Source organism: Panthera tigris, chromosome B2 (genome assembly GCF_018350195.1).
Source record: "Panthera tigris isolate Pti1 chromosome B2, P.tigris_Pti1_mat1.1, whole genome shotgun sequence".
Lineage (NCBI taxonomy): Eukaryota > Metazoa > Chordata > Mammalia > Carnivora > Felidae > Panthera > Panthera tigris.
Window position 1 is genome coordinate 49,746,575 of NC_056664.1, and position 18,518 is coordinate 49,765,092.

An 18,518-nucleotide genomic window follows, 5' to 3' on the forward strand; every position below is an offset into this window, starting at 1 on the left:
GCCTGGTGAAAATGTGGCAAAGACACACTTCCTAAAAATAAAAAATAAATTATCCTTCCTAAAAATCCTATGGAGACAGCTCATTCCTAAGGTTTCATGTATTCCAGCTGCTGCTCTCTGAATCTCTCATTTCTCCTGCTGGCAAAACTCCAAAAGACCTTGCCTCCACCTCTAGATTTACACTTCTTCCGCAAGTATATATACAAATCAATTTTATGTGTATAAATCAATTTAGTCTTTCTCTGCACTTTCCAATTCTCCTGTCCTCCTTACCCTCAACAACACGCAAAGGGCAGACACAGACTCATGAGCAGAGGTGTTGGGGGGCGGGGGGAGGGATGTAAAATTTGGCCTGTGACACTTGAATTGGTAAATATGCTATATTTTTATGCTATCTTTGATGGTAAAACACTCCACCACATAAGAACCCAATCATAAATTAAAATGTATGAATCACCCCTTCTTTAGAGCTTCCAACTCATTATTCTTATGATGGCCTATCCGCTCCACTTCCCCTCATTGTCCAGCAGAGTGTTTCCATGGTGCTCTGTCTGGAATAGATCCGACTGCTTTGCACTTGTCCTCTTGAAAAACCTTGTTGACCTGCTTGATAGGGAGAATACATGAATATGAGTGCATATTTGTGCATATACACACAAACGCAATTTTGCATATTATTTCAGTGAGTTCATGGACTCCTCAGTAAGTCCACTAATAACCACTTAATTAGTTTCCTTCCCTAACTCCCAGTTCCTAAAATTCTCACCCCAAATGTTAGCTAAGCCAATAATACACTTAGATGCCCATGACAGGATACAAACTCCTTTTTTTTATATTGGCAAATGAATCATCCTTATAAATTACATAGAGCACACATAAATTGTGTACTAGAAAAGCCAACATTTTAATTCATTCCTTCCTGTTAGTCACTCACTCATTTAACAAGCATTTTTTTTTTTTTTTTTTGCTAAGCACTATTTTAGAGTAATATATTTACTTAAAATCAATTTCCAACTTTAAGAATGAAGCCAGTTCATGGGGAGAACCGCTATGTAATTATACAATTGCAATAGTGTGCTGGGACAGAGGGTGCTGTAGGAGCCTCAGGGAAGAAAGCGGTGAGGCGAGAGCAGTGGTGGGGAGGGCACCTAATTCTCTCTGGGAGTTGGGTATGGCTGAGAGTAATTTCAGGGAGAGCTCTTTGGAAAAGGCAGTACATAAACTGTGTATTGGTGAATTCTTAGCATTTTCAGAAAACAAGAGTGGAAGTGGGAGAAAGACCTTCCCTCCAGGAGGGATAGCATTTGCAAAGATGGAATGGCAGGAGGAAGTTGATGAGCTCATCACTGGTTTACTAGGGCTGGGGTGGAGGGTAGATATGCAGACTGCCCTATGGAACAAGGGTCAGTTCACAGAGGGCCTGGAATGCTGGTCGAAGAATTTACTCCTTATCCTCAATAGGATGTGCAGCCTCTGAAAGCTATTTAGCAGGCATGACTCAGCTTTGCATGTAGCATGGTGAGGTGTGGCAATCCTCACGCCTATGCATGGAGATTGCTTCTATGTTGCATTTAAAAATTAATAAAATTTGGAAATAATAATAAAATTATTTAAAAATTTGGAAATAATAAAGAATTGAAATTACAAATGACTTGATTTTAAGAAATTAAAGTTGGTGCTTGGTTATACATTTATATAACAGTACCCTGAGCCACTTGCTTTTAAATGTTATTTTGAATGGAGTTATCTCCAGAGCTGTGGAAATAGCATGCATAACTACCATCGCAGCTTATCTCTGTTCCAGCTTTTAGAGAGGCTCCTGAGAGAAACTCTAATTCTAAACTATTGCGTTTTTTTTTTAATTTTTTAGTGTTTATTTATTTTTTTGAGAGGGAGAGAGAGAGAGAGGAAGAGAGAGAATCCTAAGCAGGCTTTGCGATGTTAGCGCAAAACCCGATGCAGGGCTCGAACTCAGGAACCGTGAGATCACGACCTGAGCTGAAATCAAGAGTCGGATGCTTAACCGACTGAGCTACCCAGGCGCCCCAATATTGAGTTTGTTTATAGTTTTATATTTTTTCTATTTTTTTTTTTAATGATTACATTTTTAGTTTAAAAAGGAGAGAAAACGGAAATGAAGAGAACATGCATCGGGCATCAACATCATTAAGTGGATATTCTACTTACTTACATATTTAGAAAATGCTTTTATTAGTTTTTTTAATAATATGTCTTCCCTGAGTAGTCTGCTGTCTGTTTACTTCACTTTCTAGGTCAGTTTGCATCAGAACTGAGATTCACTCAAGGGAGTAGATAATGCGTGTGAATGTCGTTTGCTGTGGTATATGACAAGAGGAAAAAGAGTTTTAAACCAAGTTCATCGGGGTGAAAAGAACACAAACTTTGGTAACGGACAGATCGGAGTTCAAACCCCAATTCTGTTACTTATGAGATATATAACATTGGACAAGATATTTAACATCTCTAAATCGTAGTTTCCTTTGTATAAACTAGAGCTAATAACAATTTTCTTGTAAGGTTGCTGTGATAAGTGAAAGAACATGTATTCGGTGCTTGTGTAGTGTTTAAAATGTGGTGGTTAATAGTAGAAAGATCACCGTGAAGGTGGTGGTTTCTGAAGCTGAATTGCTTACCAAGACCAGGCACAGAAGACTCATTCAGGAGGGTGAACAATTAACTCATGAGGCCTAACCTAAGACAGTTACAAAAGGAGAGACTAAATTTTAGAAATAATCAAAACTTGATGGTTAACTGGGGTATGCTAACTACTATAGCTAACAACCCCTAAAATCTTTATGGTATGATACGATAAAGGTTTATTTCCCCCTGTGTTAGTTCAGGTCCACTGAGAAGCAGATGCCAGGATGAGATTAGACATGCAAGAGGTTTATGGGGGGAAACACCTGTGGAGGATAAACAGATGCCAAGGGAGGAGAGAAGAGCTTTCAGACCACAAGTGTGGACCTGATACCACTGAAGGAAAGTGTTATGCCCAGAATTCGTGATCCCCAAAGACCACCAGGGAGCCGAGTCCAATGCAAAAGCAAAGAGCCTTTATTCGTGCTAGCTCAAGCTCAATCCCCTACCTGCACCGACGCACGATGAGATACGGGGGGGGGGGGGGGGGGGGGGGGGAGGGAGGGAGAGGGGGAGGGGGAGAGGGGGAGGGAGGGAGGGAGGGGGGAGGGGGAGGGGGGAGGGGGGAGGGAGGGAGGGGGGAGGGGGAGGGGGGGGAGGGGGGAGGGGGGGAGGGGGGGGGGGGAGGGGGGAGGGGGGGAGGGAGGGAGGGGGGAGGGAGGGAGGGAGGGGGGAGGGGGGGAGGGGGGAGAGGGGGAGAGGAGGAGAGGGGGAGAGGGGGAGAGGGGGAGAGGGGGAGAGGGAGAGTTTCAAAAGCACAAAGGTTTTATAGGGATCATGGCCCTAGCCAATTGGCTGGGGAAGAGTCGTGGCCTCAGCCGATTGGCTGGGGAAGGATAGAACAATGGCTGCCAAGGTGTGGTCCCAGATCAGCAATTATCAGCATCACCTGGAACTTGTTAAAAATGCAAATGTTGGGCCTGATGGTCACAGACCCACTGAATCAGAAACTCTGGGGGTGGGGCTCAGCAATCTGTGTTTGAACAAGTTTTCCAGGAGATTCTGATGCACCTGAAGTTTAAGAACCAGTGTGTCTGAGGTTGTTTAACATGTTTGGCCTCAGTGTATACAGAATGTTTCTCACTGGTCACCTATTAACCATTGGCTGTCAGCCTTACTGTGCTATATAAATACCTAGCACCAAACACCATCCCCAGAGACTCTGATTTAATTGGTTTGGGGAGGGGTCAGTTATTAAAATGCTCCCAGGTCATTCTAAGCCTGGACAGGGTTGAGGGCTCCTGCCTCTGGCCCCTACCTGAGAGAAGCCCTCCCTCTTCTACTCACACTTTCCACGCCTCTCACACTCCCCTTCCTCCCACCTTAGACTTCAGAAGAATGCATCAATCGGTAGCCTGCTTTCCTAGAAAACATAAGTTACTGAAGGGGAGGAGGCGTGGTCTGAGGTTTGAGTGGGAACTTCTTTCTGCGGCCATGTCAGGGACATAGTCACTAGTTGGCCGGCCTAGGCCTGCTCTTTCAAGAGCAGCAAGGAAAGAAGTTTGGGTAGGGAGATTCCTGGACTTCAGTGTAGTTTCAAGAAAGATTCAGCCAGGTCAGTGGAGATTCCGTGAGTCAGAGTCACCTGCTGTAGGAATCCCATGTCTTGCAGGAATGGGTCTGAATTTCTACACTCACCACACTTAGTCCTTGGCTGGGAGCAGTCCATGGGAAATGTAGTCTTGGCACAAATACAGTGATAGATCCAGTGGGGCAGCAGCTGGGGTCAGAGTAAATCTTGTCCCCCTCTTAATGCTCATTTTCATGACCCTCACCCCCATGTCATAGTACAGTGCAGATCAGTGGATTTGCAGAGCTCCACTGAGTCCTTCTGGGACCCATGCTCCTTATTACTATGGCTCTGCTCTAGGCTCCTGAAGTTCTCTCCATCAAGTTGGCAGGTAGGAAAAGAGAACGCAGGTCATGTAGGAAAGTTTTCCACAAGATTCACCCGGACTTTGCTCACATAACCTATGTTCAGATTATATGGGCCAGGATAAAGTCACATGGCTCCATCTAATTGCAGGAAAATATAGGCCAGTTGCATACCTCAACAACTATTTGCATGGGACAAATGAGAGACATGGTAATGTCCCCAGTTTCTGGCTTGGATTACTGGATAGATGGTGGTGTCACTCACTGATAAAGAAGATACAGGACAGCATGTGACTTCAGAGGAAGTGGAGCTGTCTAGCAGCCAGCTGGACATTTGAGTCTGGAGCCCAGGGTTAGAGATAACCCAGATGGTGGTTGAAACCATGAATTGCTGAGAGATAAGAAAATGGCTAAGAACATAATTCTGAAGAACACTAAAGTTTAAGGGACTATGTGACTCAACATCTATTTCAATCTCCCTTGAGTGCACCTTTCCATACTACAAATCTGGAAGCTAAAAACATTTTGGAGACTCCCTGAAGCTAGGATTTCCAAGGATGTGATTTGGGTTCTGCCAATTGGACACACCTCACAGAAGACTCCAGTGTCAGAACTGAACTGGTGGTGGTGGGGTGGGTGGCAGGCAAGGCAGAAGGTATCCATCTTGCTGGTATGAAGGGTAGGAACTCTGGATCCCAGGCGGGCAGCTGTAGCCATGATCTCCTGGCTCAGCAGGCACTTCCCAACCGTGGCAGAAGCAGCAGCTTCCTTAGCAACTCGGTCCTGAGTGTGGCTTTGTTCCTGGTAATTGAGCCTAAAGTCTTCTTATTCAACTCTCCCACTGGTTCTGTAAGCCAATTAATACCTTGTAATTATCCCTTTCTACTTAAACCAGCCAGGATAGGTTCTATCCTTTGTACCTAAACCATGACAGATATAGACAGTCAGAGAAACCTGAACCTTTGAAAGAGGCTGAGAAGGAGAGGCCAGAGAAATGGGACTAAAACCAGGAAAGACAGATGCCCCAAAATCCAGGGAAGGGAGAGTTTCCATAAGTGGTCATCAGTAAATGCTACAGCATGGCCAAGACAGATACAAATATAAAGTAAAATAATTCAGCCAGGAGATCACAGGGAAACTCGACAGGAATAAGTCCAGTGGAATAGGTGGGGAGGAAATTGGATTGCAAGAGGTTTAGGAGATTCTTCCATTTTATTTGGACTAAATTTATGGAGTAAGAATCAGGTATTATAGTCAGGTATTAGGAAGATTATTTTATGCTCATTATTGTGCCTGGAAATCCAGAATAGCAATCAGATCCCTCCAGATGTAGGAATTTGTCTTCTGACATCATTTATTGAAGAAGGCTGTAGCCCCAGCTCTGTTAGTTCTGCAAAATCATTCTCTGAACCTCCATTTTTAAAAGAGAAAAAAAGATCCCTTAGCAAATGGACAGACCAAATCTACCTGGCCTTCTGCCCTGACAGAATGATGTAGGAAATAAAAGCACAGGATTTGGACTTGGCCACACTTAGGTCTTAATCCTGGTTTTGCCACTAATTTGGCTATATGACCTCTGGCAAGTTACCTACACCTAGCTTTCTCCTCTGTAAACTAAGGATTGATATTATCAGCCTCCAAGAGTAGTTATGATGATTAGTTGAGATATGTAAGGCATTGGGTAAGTAAAAAGTACTCAATAAATGATACTTCATTTTTTTTTCCTTAGGAGAGAGAGCGCGCATGCACAGGGGAGGGGGAGGGCAGAGAGAGAGAGAGAGAGAGAGAGAGAGAGAGAGAGAGAATCTTAAGCAGGCTCCACACTCAGCATGGAGTCCAACACTGTGCTCAGTCTCACGACTGTGAGATTGTGACCTGAGCCGAAATCAAGAGTCAGATGCTTCACTGACTGAGCTCTTTGCCACCTGGCGCTCCAATGATAGTTCATTTTGTAAGTGGCCAAAAATACCTTTTGGGAAATAATAAGCTATACTCCCTTCTTCACAGGGTTGCTGGCCAAATGAGATTATGTACAGAAAAGCAAAATATAAGGTCTGTTATCAGAATGAAAAAACACCATAAGAAAGGTCACCCCTTAAACCAGAAATTGACTAAGCTCCTTAACAACGTGATTGTGCTATAAGTTGGTAGGGAGAACAGGGCCAGGACAAAGGGGAGCTGAAGATAAGGTTCAACTGTTGCACAGTTTTTCCCCGTGCTGGCCCTTGTTGCCATAATAGACATAACAGACACAATCAACATTCTACCATAAAGGGCAGTAGATTAATATACACCTGTCAGTAAAGATGGAAACTCTGTGCCTGATAGCTGGGTACGTGGAAGGGGTAAAGGGAGCTGATACATTTGCTTGAAATTAGGTAAAAGATTCATATATGAAGAACCCCATTCTGGATGTCTTCAGTGCCAAACTTCCTTCCCCTTCCTGCCTCTTTCTGAGCCTCTGCACAAAGCACACACACCAACTGTGTACAAAGTAAGAATTCCAAAGAGCTTACATGGAGATAAACTGCCTGCTTGTACAAATAGGAAAGCCAGAAATCTCTGGAGATGGGCAGGTGAGTTCCTCCTGCTTTCCTGCCTCACCCAGCCCTGTTCTTGGCCCTCCATTACAACAAAGAGGTGGGGTTACACTCCGTTCTCTACAGCACCCCCCCTTTCTTTGGTCCTCCCCACAAGAATATAGCCAAAAAGTTGCATCCTAGTGGCCAAGGGACCTCCTGATACCCCCACCCCACCTCCTATTCCACCCTTCCCCGTTCGTTGACTTTATCCTTTTTCCCATTAGAGACTAAACACAGCCAGGGGAGTGAGTTTTTCACTGTAGATCATTTTATTTTTTCCATTTACCGTTGTTCTGATCATCAATCAGCCATTTTCCCCGTTACCTCATTCTGCAGGTGAAGCATTAAAGCTGTGTTAGAGTTCAAGGCCAGTCTACCTTCTACTGCAGGGAGGCACCCCTGGCAGCGCAATGCTCTACTCAATTGGCCACTCTCATAGACCCTTTGGGAGTGGGCAGATGGGGCATGAGGGCAGAGGCAGTGTGGCCTGCTGAACAGGTGTCAGTGCTGGCTGAGTCAATGTGCTAAGAGGGATGGCTGGTGCTGGCCCACGGGAGGCTTAGTAAATCACTCCTGATTGCTAGCCTCTGGGACTTCACATCTTATAATTTCCCAAAACAGACCCGTGATTATATGTGCTCAACCTAGTCATCACTGCCCAAGCCCAGGTGTTCTGAAGAAGTAGGGTGTAAGCTTGTATTTACAAAGAAAATGATAAGGAGCTATTTACCCGGCAAACACATTCTGTAGAGTAGATCACATGTACACATTGTACTGCCTTCCTCCATCTTCCCGCAGCACCCTACAAAGTCCTGACAAGCCACCAAACCAGGATTATATTGTGGTCCTGCTTTCTGTAGGTGGTGCTCAAATTTTCATAAAAGAGAATTTAATTTTATTCAATTTGGTCTGCTACATTTATACATTTATTTTAGTTTCTATTCTATGCCTGCCACTCTGGGGTGAGACATAAATGAAAATATTGGGACTGCCTTGAAGGAACATTCAACAGAGTTACAGAGATAGGCACCTTTACTATTTCACAGTAGGACTGTGGCTTTTCTCCCCTTTACCCTAGACTTTCCGAGGATCATTAGCCTATGCTTTCCTCCCTCTCTCTTGCTTTGGGGAAAGAAAAATTGAAACCTTTATGTTAAGACTTATTCCTCCATGGGATTTGGAATTGGAACCACATAGGGGACTCAGCTTCATTCACCAACTTTTTCTTTCATTGTCAACCTCTTTGCACTTGCCCTAGAAACATGCTCAAATCTATTCTATCTCTATATTTCTCTACCTTCCTTTCCTCTTGGGATTTAGTTTTTTTTTCTTCCATTCATTCAGTCATTTACTCATGAAAGTACCAAATGCTGGTGATGAACACTATGTGCAAGGCCTCTTCTAGGCTGGAGACATAAAAACAAACTCTTTGTTTTTGAGGAGCACACTTTGTGACTGGGGAGACACATGTAAACAGGTATATATATTGGTGCCCCCTCTCTCTTTTTCATTGTCAAACTGTCTGGAAGTGTTGCCACCTCCTTGTTTCTCAATCCCTGTGGCCCTCACAGCTCTTCTGAAATAGACATCATGAGTCTGCTGGAACTTCCTATTTCCAAATATCCAGTCCTCATCATAGCACTCACTCACCTCAGCCCTCTTGCTGGATTTGACATCTTGCTGAACTCCTGTCACAGCCTGGTTTCCTGGAGACAGAGTTCCTGTTCCAGCTACACCATTTACTAGGACGAGTCACATATCCTCTCAGACTCAGTTTACCTTGAGACTCTTTTTTTTTTTTTAATGCTTGTTTATTTTTGAGAGAGAGAAAGAGAGACAGAGTGCAAGTAGGGGAGGAGTGGAGAGAGAGGGAGACACAGAATCCAAAGCAGGCTCCAGGCTCTGAGCTGTCCAGCACAGAGCCCCAGGCGGGGCTTGAACTCACGAATTGCCAGATCATGACCTGAGCTGAAGCTGGACTTTTAACCGACTGAGCCACCCAGGCTCCCCTCCATCAACTAAGATTTTTAAAAGTCTACATATCTGGGTTATTGTGAGGATTAAATGGAGATATTGCATGAAAAGATTCTCTCACATGGTTTGTATTAAATAATTGTCTACTTTCCTTTGATGGCACTAAACATTCTTTTTAGTTCTTTGCCTGTCTCTCTTACTTAGAATTTCTTTGCTGGATACTTATCCTCCCCATCCCTTGAATTATAGGCATTGCTCTAATGGAAATTTGCTTTTTGGGGGATTTCCTCCCTACAATTCCAGGGCAAATCCAAGATTTCTATCTGGAGAGTCTATACCTTCCCAACCTCCTGCTCCAGAAGATCTGAGCATGGCACGTTACCTAGGCCTGACTAATCAGAGTTTTTCATTCTCTTGGACAAACAGTGATTGGTTCAGGAGTGGGCAGGAGACCTCCTCTCAGAATCACTGAGACTCCAGGAGATTTCTGCTAAGGCTTCTGGGAGTGAGGCACTTTTTCCCATTAGGCTTGAAAGTGTTGAAGATAGAAGACCAGATGCAAATACAGCCATCCTGCCATCACAAGGGAGACCCAGCTTAGGAATGGAGCTAAGCCAGAGGGAGAAAAGCCAAAGGATGAAGGAAGAGAAACAGTCCTGGTGATACCATTTGGGCCTCTGCACCAAATTACACCTAAAAACAACATAGCATCAGGACTTCTTTGCTTACTCATTAAGTCCCTTTTTTGCTTAAGCATTAATCCCTTTTTGGATGGAGTTTTCTGATATTTATAAGTAAATACATTTTAACCAAGAGAGAAATGTTAACATCCACTCCTCATTTATTCAACAAGTACTCATCAAGCGTCTTGTGTGTGCTAAGGACTGTGCTAGGAACTGGAGATACAAGTGTAAGTGAAACCCATCTCTGCCTTCAGGAAGCTAGTTAAGAGACAGGAAATAGGCGAAGACAACTTCGTGCCATTAGTATTGCAGAAATACAGCCTGCTCTGGAAGCACAAAGAGGGGTAGCTACACTGTCTCAGGGAATGATGGAAGACTTTCCAGGGGGCATGATCTGCATGGAAACCCAAAGGATTTGTAGCCAGGCAATGATATAAGGAGGGATGAAGAGTGTTCTGTGCAGTGGGAAAATGGCCAGAAAGGACTCAGAGAAAATACAGAGCACCGGAAATTTTGGAGACCTGTGCAAAGTAAAATAGTGTTCTAAGGAGAGGGTCTACCAAGAGTCCAGAGAGGTAAGCAAGAATAAAACTGTGAAGGACCTTGCAAGCTTGAGGACTTTGTTTGGAAATGTGGGAAGGCTTTCAGCAGGGGAGTGTGTGGCCATGATCTCCTACTGCTACACACACAAACGTACCATATATTCCTACAGCTGTCAATGTCATCCACTCCTAGGTTGATGATATCCAAATCTGTGTCTCGGGCTTCTGTCCTGAGCTCCAGGAGGACATCCTATGGCAACTTCAAGTAAATCTCTTCATTTTCCTCCCTTCTCTGTCATTCTGCTTGTGTCCCCAGATTCAGTAATAGCATTGCCCTCTTTCCAATCACTGGCTATAAAGCCCTGAGTCATGCTTCTCTCTTCCATTTCCTGTACCATACTCAGTGGTTGCCGTATCTCAGCAATTCTATTTTCAGATTGTCTCTTTCATTTTCATGTGAACTGGAAGCTATAGCTTTAATTTTCCAGAAAGCTTTCCCACCCCCATCTTCTGGTAACTGAGCTGGTATATGACCAAGGCCTGGCTTTTCATGGTGTCTGCAGCAGATAGATGCTAGGGTGACCCTTCATGATTCCCACTTACTAGTGTTCATGCCTCTGTGTGATCCCCTCTTTGAGTGTAGGTGGGATCTATGACTTGCTTTTACCCGATAGACTATGGCAAAAGTAATAGAGTTTACATTATATAAGACCCATCTTGCTAGAAGGCTTACTCTAGAGATTTTTCTACAATAAGAAGTATTAAATATAATTTTAGTTATAATATATTTTAATGTAATAATATAATATATAATTATATAAATTATGTACTCTATAATATATAATTATGTATTATAAATTACATATAAAATATATAATATATAAAAGAGAAAAGATAGTCTATTGTACATGGTAAAGGGAAGTATTATTTTGTAAAATGTTTGTTTTAGTTGTATGTATGTACATATATATATATATATATATATATATAGGGTCAAATGTAAAAAATACTTATGGTATACATATATAATTATATATATAAGATCATACACTATATTTACTATAATACCATATATACAGTATAGCATATTATAGTACATACAATATTACAATTACATGCTATATATTATATGCTGAATATGTAATATATGTGTGTTACATTATGACCTAACATATGTATACACAAATATAACTAAAATAAACATCTTACAAAACAATACTTATCCTTACTATTTACAATACACTATCTTTCCTTCTTTTCTATACTTTTGATGCTCTTTTAAATCCTGCTTGCAGCCCATGTGCTTCTGTCCTCACCACAGTGAGAAATGCAGTTGCCCTGTGCTCTGAGCTGCATTCGCTGTGGCTGTAGGAGGTTGGAGATGTTCTATGCCATGCTGAGGAGCCCCCAAACCAAGGCTTTTTTATGAGGAAAGAATCTAGAGCTCAGCTTGCTGCTGCTGATGAGGCTGAGACTTTACAAGGAACTATAAGCCCTGATAGTTCAGAAATGGATTACAAGGAGCACGGGATGATTTCAATCAGCATCTCTTAGACCCCCAGAGCACACTGAGATGCTCAACCACTGGATTTTGATGTTGCTCAGGAACCTCCTAACAATCCTGGATGAAAAGAATTCAGCAAGAGGGAGGAGTCTAGGAATCTCCTGAAAGAGTGGTTTCCAAAGCAGGAGAGAAGCCGACCTCAACCCCCAGGCATCTGCCTGACCTGTTCCCCAGCAGCATTTTAAGGAAGTGCCAATGGGACAGTGTGCTTTTGATCTGAGTGGAGAAATCCATTTGAAATAGAAAGCGAGTCTGGAAAGCAGAAAGATAAACATGTACAATAATCATAAGTGAGAGCAAACAAGATACTTGGTGACTTGTTGGAGGAGGATGAAGATGAAAATGCAGAACCTTTGCAAAGCACATAAAACAAAACATAGTTACCTTGCGTTAGCAAAGACAGCGGTCTATGTACTGCTACACCGTATCATTCTTGGGTTTTTTTATTTTCAAGCTAATAACCATGAAAATATATCTTTATACACAAACATTTCCCCCACTTTCTTAATGGGGATAACTTGAACTGATATTTAACGTCCTCTAAAATCACAATAAGTAACTGTGATGTATGTTGAATAATTGGAAATTTTGGGAGTTCATAGGAAAGCCATTATATAGACCACAAATAGGAACTATTGTAATCTTAAAAAATGCCAATATTCCCTATGCAGACAGTATTTTAGGTATTTTGAAGTAGGAAAAGTGCAAAAACTTCAGCTTCTTCAAGCAAGAAAGGCCCTTAGACAGGGCTACTTTTTATGATTGGTTTGCAACAGTATTTTAAACTTTTATATTCAATTAATGTAAAAACGTTAAGAGAACATACCTTACCTTGAGAAACACAATAGTAACGAGGGTTCCCTTTTGTCTTTAATTCCAAGAATAACTTATTTAGTTACTTACACTGAATATTTTTAGAAAAGTTTCTTTTTTTGTCTTCCACATATATGAACAGGAAATAAAATAAGTAGCATATTGCATATAAATCAATGTACTGGTAGGTTAAAAGTTTTCCCCAAGAAGAGCTCATTTTATAATTTAATTCAAGGGAAGCCAGTAGAAAATGTTCTATCAAGTTGCCTGAAATATAACAGGTTCTCAAATTACTTGAAATAGAATTCAGTGAATATGAATGAAGTTTCCGATAGTGTTGATACAACAAGTTCCATATGAGTCGAGTTGGCTTGCTACATATCCAGATTCTCAGTATTCCCAACTTCTGTTATGAACACACATTCCTCCATCTTTCTTCAACATCTTGTCCTGTTTTCTCATAGTAAAGCTACCATCCCTTTTTCATGTATTTTTTAGTTTGTTATTTTGAGATATTTGTAGATTCACATCAGTTGTAAGACGTATCACAGAGGAAGGGCTCCTGGGTGGCTCAGCCAGTTAAGCGTCCAACTCTTGATTTTGGCTCAGGTCATGATCTCACAGTTCATGGGACTGGGGCCCACATCGGGCTCTGAGCTGAGCATAGAGCCTGCTTGGGATTCTCTCTCTCTCCCTTTCTCTCTGCCCTTCCCCACTCATCCTCATTCTCTCTCTCTCTCTCTCTCTCTCTCTCTCTCAACAAATAAAAAAATATTTTTTAAAAAAGAAATATCACAGAGGAATCTCATATACCTTTTATCCAGTTTCCTCCAATGGTAACATCTTGCATAACCAGAGTGCAATATTACAATCAGGATATTGACATGAATGCAATCCACCCACCTGGTTCAAATGTAACCACTTTTGTGTGCACTCATTTTGTGTGCACAGTTTATCACAGGTGTAGATTCACGTGCCACCACCACAGTCAAGATACAGAACAGTTCCATCATGGGAATTCCTTGTGGTTTTTTATAGCCACAGCCCTTTCCCCATGCCCTAACCTGTGGCACACACAAATCTGTTCTCCATCTCTATAATTTTGTCATTTCAATAATGTCATATAAATGGAACCATTCAGTATATAACCTTTTGAGATTTTTTTTTTTCCACTCAGCATAACTCCCTTGAGACCTATTCAAGCTGTTGCCTGTATCAATGATTCATTCTGTTTTATCGCTGAGTGGTACTCCATAAGACAGAGGTATGGCAGTTTGTTTGACCATTCCCCGGTAAAGGACATTTGGGTTTTTTCCCACTAATGGGTCGACATACAATTTTGAAAGATGTCTTTAATTACTTGGCTCTGCTGCTAACCTTGTTCTCAAGCCACACTAGAGGTCTTGTTTTCCTCACACATGGCTGGCTCATCAGCTGCTGTTTCTCTGTCCCTGTTCAGGGATATTTGTTTCTCATTTGTGCCCCCAAAAACTCTACCTAGAACATCTTTGTCTAGTGAAGTCCTACTTACAAGAATAAGTTAGGCATGTTTTTTGCTACAAATCACAAGAAACTTGACTGAAGTGTCTTTTTTTTTTAATGTTTATTTATTTTTGAGACAGAGAGAGACAGAGCATGAACAGGGGAGGGTCAGAGAGAGGGAGACACAGAATCTGAAACAGGCTCCAGGCTCTGAGCCATCAGCCCAGAGCCCGACGCGGGGCTCGAACTCACGGACCGCGAGATCGTGACCTGAGCCCAAGTCGGACGCTTAACCGACTGAGCCACCCAGGCGCCCCTGAAGTGTCTTTTTAAAAAGGGGACTTTTTTTCTCACTACCATAACAGGTATTGCCTAGAGCAATAGAAAAAGATGTAATAATATTATAGAAAAAGCTTACTAAATTTTTCTATAATATTAGTAGTAAACATTTTAGACTTTGTGAGCCAAAAAGTAAAGTCAAAGATTATCATGTAAGCACTTCTGTAACAGGAGAGAAAACTCGTGCCCTGCCCCATTTGTTTGCTGTGGGCCATGTGGGTGTTACTCATGCTTCTCCTCTGTAGTTGCCTTTTGCTGCAGATATTCTTGCGAGAAAGAGCTTATCAGCATACGTGGGAGGGGCCTGGCCAGGTAGGTAGGAGGGATGGCTACCTCACTGGTCAATGTCACTCTGCCCCAGTGACATCCAGAGTCCTGTGCATCCTATACTCCTGTGAGCCCAGCATATCAACTTGGGCAGCTAGCCAGAAACAAGGGGACTCACATAGTCACCAATCTCCAGACTGAGAGTCCACCACTCAGTTCCCACTTGTTGCCAACAGTGGAATCCCTAATATATTGGTGGTGGCCAGCTGGACCCTAGGCATTGGTGATGCATAGCTGCTGCTGGCCAGAGAGTCAAGTACCAGGAGCAGAGAGGAGAAGTAGGGGCAGAGGAGGATGCCCTGGCTTAGTCTCCTTGGCTTACCATGCTAGCCTGCTCAGGCAGTGCCTCCGAGGCTTACAAACACAAACTTGGCTTAGGGTCTATAGCTTGTCAAAGCTTAGCTGGAGTAAGGTAATTGCTATTTATTGTTCGAGGGGTTCAAAGATGTCAGGATTGACATCTTTGTGATTCTCTTTGTCTTTCCCTCATGGTCTCAAGATGGCTGCTTCAGCTCCAACCATGACTTCCAACCAAGTCAGAAGTGAGGAAAAATAAAAGGGATCATGACTATCTCCTTTACCAACAGACGTTTTTCCAGATCCAAGTCCAGGTGGTTTTCTTTAAGTTGCATAGGCCAGAACTAGGTCTATGGTTTCATTCTCAGACAGAGTCTCTCAAGCACTGAGTTTGAATTGTCCTCACTAAGCAGATATGTATCTCTTTACAAATAATTCCTTCCAATCCCAGAGAAAACACCAAAGGGTCCAGTTTGGGTTACATATTCACCCCTATTTCCAAGGGTTTAGGAAACTCTGATCAGCCAGCCTGCGTCCATTCTTGACCCACAGGCCAGGGCAAGTGGGGAAATGTGACTGTTAGCACTGCCATGTGAGGGAGTGTGAGTTCCTAAAGGAAAAGATGCTGGCAGAAACAGATACCCACTACAGAAGAAGTCAATATGTTGCTGCTAAATTGAATTGAAGTATCATTATTAAGTAGTTATACTCAAGGTTTTAATGGATTTGTAAGTGCTGCTATCCTGGCAGTATGCCAAACAATTAACAGTATTTGTCTTCAAGAAATTTACAGTCTGGGGTAGACGTTGGTTATTTGGCTAAATATGATTCTTTTGGTAACAAATGAAAAAATATTTAACAAAATAAAAAGCATAGGGACAGCTGGATGGCTCAGTCAGTTAAGTGTCTGACTCTTGATCTCAGCTCAGGTCATGAGCTCATGGTTCATGAGTTCGAGCCCTGCTTCTGGCTCTGCACTGACAGTACAGAATCTGCTTGAGATTCCCCCTCTCTCTCTCTCTCAAAATAAGTAAATGAGACTTAAAAAGAAGCAAAATAAATAGCATAGGCCAAGCCATGAGATTCTAAATAACAGAGACTCAGAAGTAAGTCAGTGGTGTACTTTTGAATAAACAAACTGAAATGGAGAAGATTTAAATAATGTATCTGCAGCCGTACTGAAAGTAGTGACTGAAGTGGGGTCAAAACCACAGGACTGTTCCCTTAGGAGCATGAACTAAATCTCTTGAATCCATCCAGCTTGGTGTTTTATGCCTTAAGATGACAGGCACTCCAGCCTGACAGGCATGAAAAGTGTCTACAGACTGTCATCATGTCTCACCTTGGCTTGCTCAAAGTGTCTGGCTAGACATGAGGCATCCTGCTGTGCTACCTGCCGCCCGGCTAGGACTTGACCAATCAAGGGACCATTTCACAACCAGTGATACAGGAGAGATCCTTGATGTTATAAGACATTCTATGTTTCCTCACTTTCCTTTGCCAGCTGTAGAGTAGGACAGAGGCTGCAGAAAGTGGAGTGACAATTCTAATGGAAGAGGATGTGTTGTGATATGGTGGTGCCATTGGGTGGGGGTGGTCAGAAAGCTTGGTAGGAGCAAAGCAAAGAGCAGAAAATCCTCTTAATGTGTCCTAGACAGTTCAGTGCTGTCTTTATTTGATAATTAATGAATTAAACCACCATACCACAGTGTGCATCAATTCCTGCTTGTCAGCCACAGTCAATATCTTCTATCAGTTCAACAAGGATTGTTGATAGACTCAAAGTGGCCCACACCCCCTAAAATGAAGTTGTACTCTCCTTATCAGTGACAGTTATCAGGGCATGTAATACAAGCACTAATTACTGTAATTTCTTCTGCCATTAAATGATGCAAGCATCTTCCATATGTGCATGATGCCAGGGGTCTGAGGCAGAGGAGAGGGAGTGTTGAAGGGAAAGACACCCAGAAGAATACAAGGAGACCTACAGTCTCGACTCTCACATGTCTGTGTGATGCTTTCAAGGTCTCTGGCTTTCTGGATCTGCTTTCTCATCTGTCCAATGATGGAGTAATTTCTAAAGTCTATTCCACCTTCATGAAAAAAAAAAATCTTAATGTTTACATTAAAAGCATTCTCAATTAGAACTTCTTTGATTATCAATAATAGAAACTCACTGGAGCTAGCTAAAAAGCTAAGAAGAGATATATGTTGGAAACTGTCGTGGGCAAGGAATGGCACTTTAGTATTTTCCTTTGCCTCAAACAGAACCCAATTCTGATCCTTCATCCCATTGTGCCGGCAAGAACATGCAGGAGAGGGTTGTGAGGGTGCAGGGATGAGGACTGGAGAAGCAAGATGATATACAAAATATTTAACATCCTATACAGTCACAAAGGTGCATGCCAGCTGAGCATCAACCTGGTGGAAGGGGTTGGGAGTTGGTGAAATGGAGGAGTGAGGGGAAAAGAATTAAACAAAAGTAGCTCTTCTCCTTTCAGGTTCTTCCCCCGCCCCCCCCCCCAAACAAGAATATTAGTACCTTCATAAACAACTCAACACCTAAAGATACATAGGCACTTAATGGAGCTCAAGGGTAGAGACAAAGCCAGCCTGCAAGAATGAATTAGAACCAAGGGTTTGGAGACATTAAGACTCTAGATTCATCTCTTGCAGGCCCTTCTCTGTAGGAAAGACTCCCTCACTGTTTTCTTTCTCTCATTTGCTCCAACTGGCTCTGTCTAGTTTTCCAGTTTGCATGCTGCCAATATCTCCTGAATTTACTTTCTTGTTGTTCAAAACATCATATAGATTAAGGATGAACTAAATCCAAATTCTTCATGAAGGCAGACTAATTGACAAGGCTTGGGTCAGGTACATTTTCTTGGACCATCTAGCTGTGACTAGAGTGACATAGTCATATGTGGCGGGGAGGAGGGAGCTGCTGTGTACTATTGCAGCTACAATGTAAATGGTAGTATAAGAATAATATTGAAAATATTTAACAGTTGGTATGAAATGAGCATCAGCCACTGAGAATGAACATGAGCCATAAAGACCCAGTATAGCTGGACTAGGGCTTTCTAGCTGTATCAGCCTGGGATAGGGACAGAAGAGGACCAGTTTCTAGAAAATGGGAAATAATCATGAACTGGACAGTTAATCAAAGAGCAATCTATTACAAAGTCTAAGAAAAAATAGTCAAATCCATTTTAAAAATGAAGTAATAGTGTTCCTGGAAACATCTTAGCAATTAGAGAGATAATTTAAGTGTCATTTTGATTTCTATTTGATTGGAGGAATAATTCCATAGAATGCTGTGTTAAGTGTTGTAAACAATAGAAGAAAAATATAGCACATGACACTCCATACTCTCTTTCAC

The 18,518-nt window shown here is 42.3% G+C and overlaps 1 protein-coding gene across 4 annotated transcripts in view; it reads left to right on the top strand.

Moving 5' to 3' along the window:
- Nucleotides 1–18,518, top strand: part of PAQR8 (progestin and adipoQ receptor family member 8) — a 117,010-nt gene that overhangs the window by 45,511 nt on the left and 52,981 nt on the right. Inside the window, exon 3 of one of the 4 annotated variants that reach the window (XR_006217683.1) lies at nucleotides 2,274–2,510. The exons of the other annotated variants lie outside the window; for them this stretch is intronic. The gene's annotated coding sequence lies outside the window, so the exon portion shown is untranslated. Of the gene's footprint in view, nucleotides 1–2,273; nucleotides 2,511–18,518 lie in introns of those variants that run through there. 4 annotated transcript variants of the gene reach the window in all.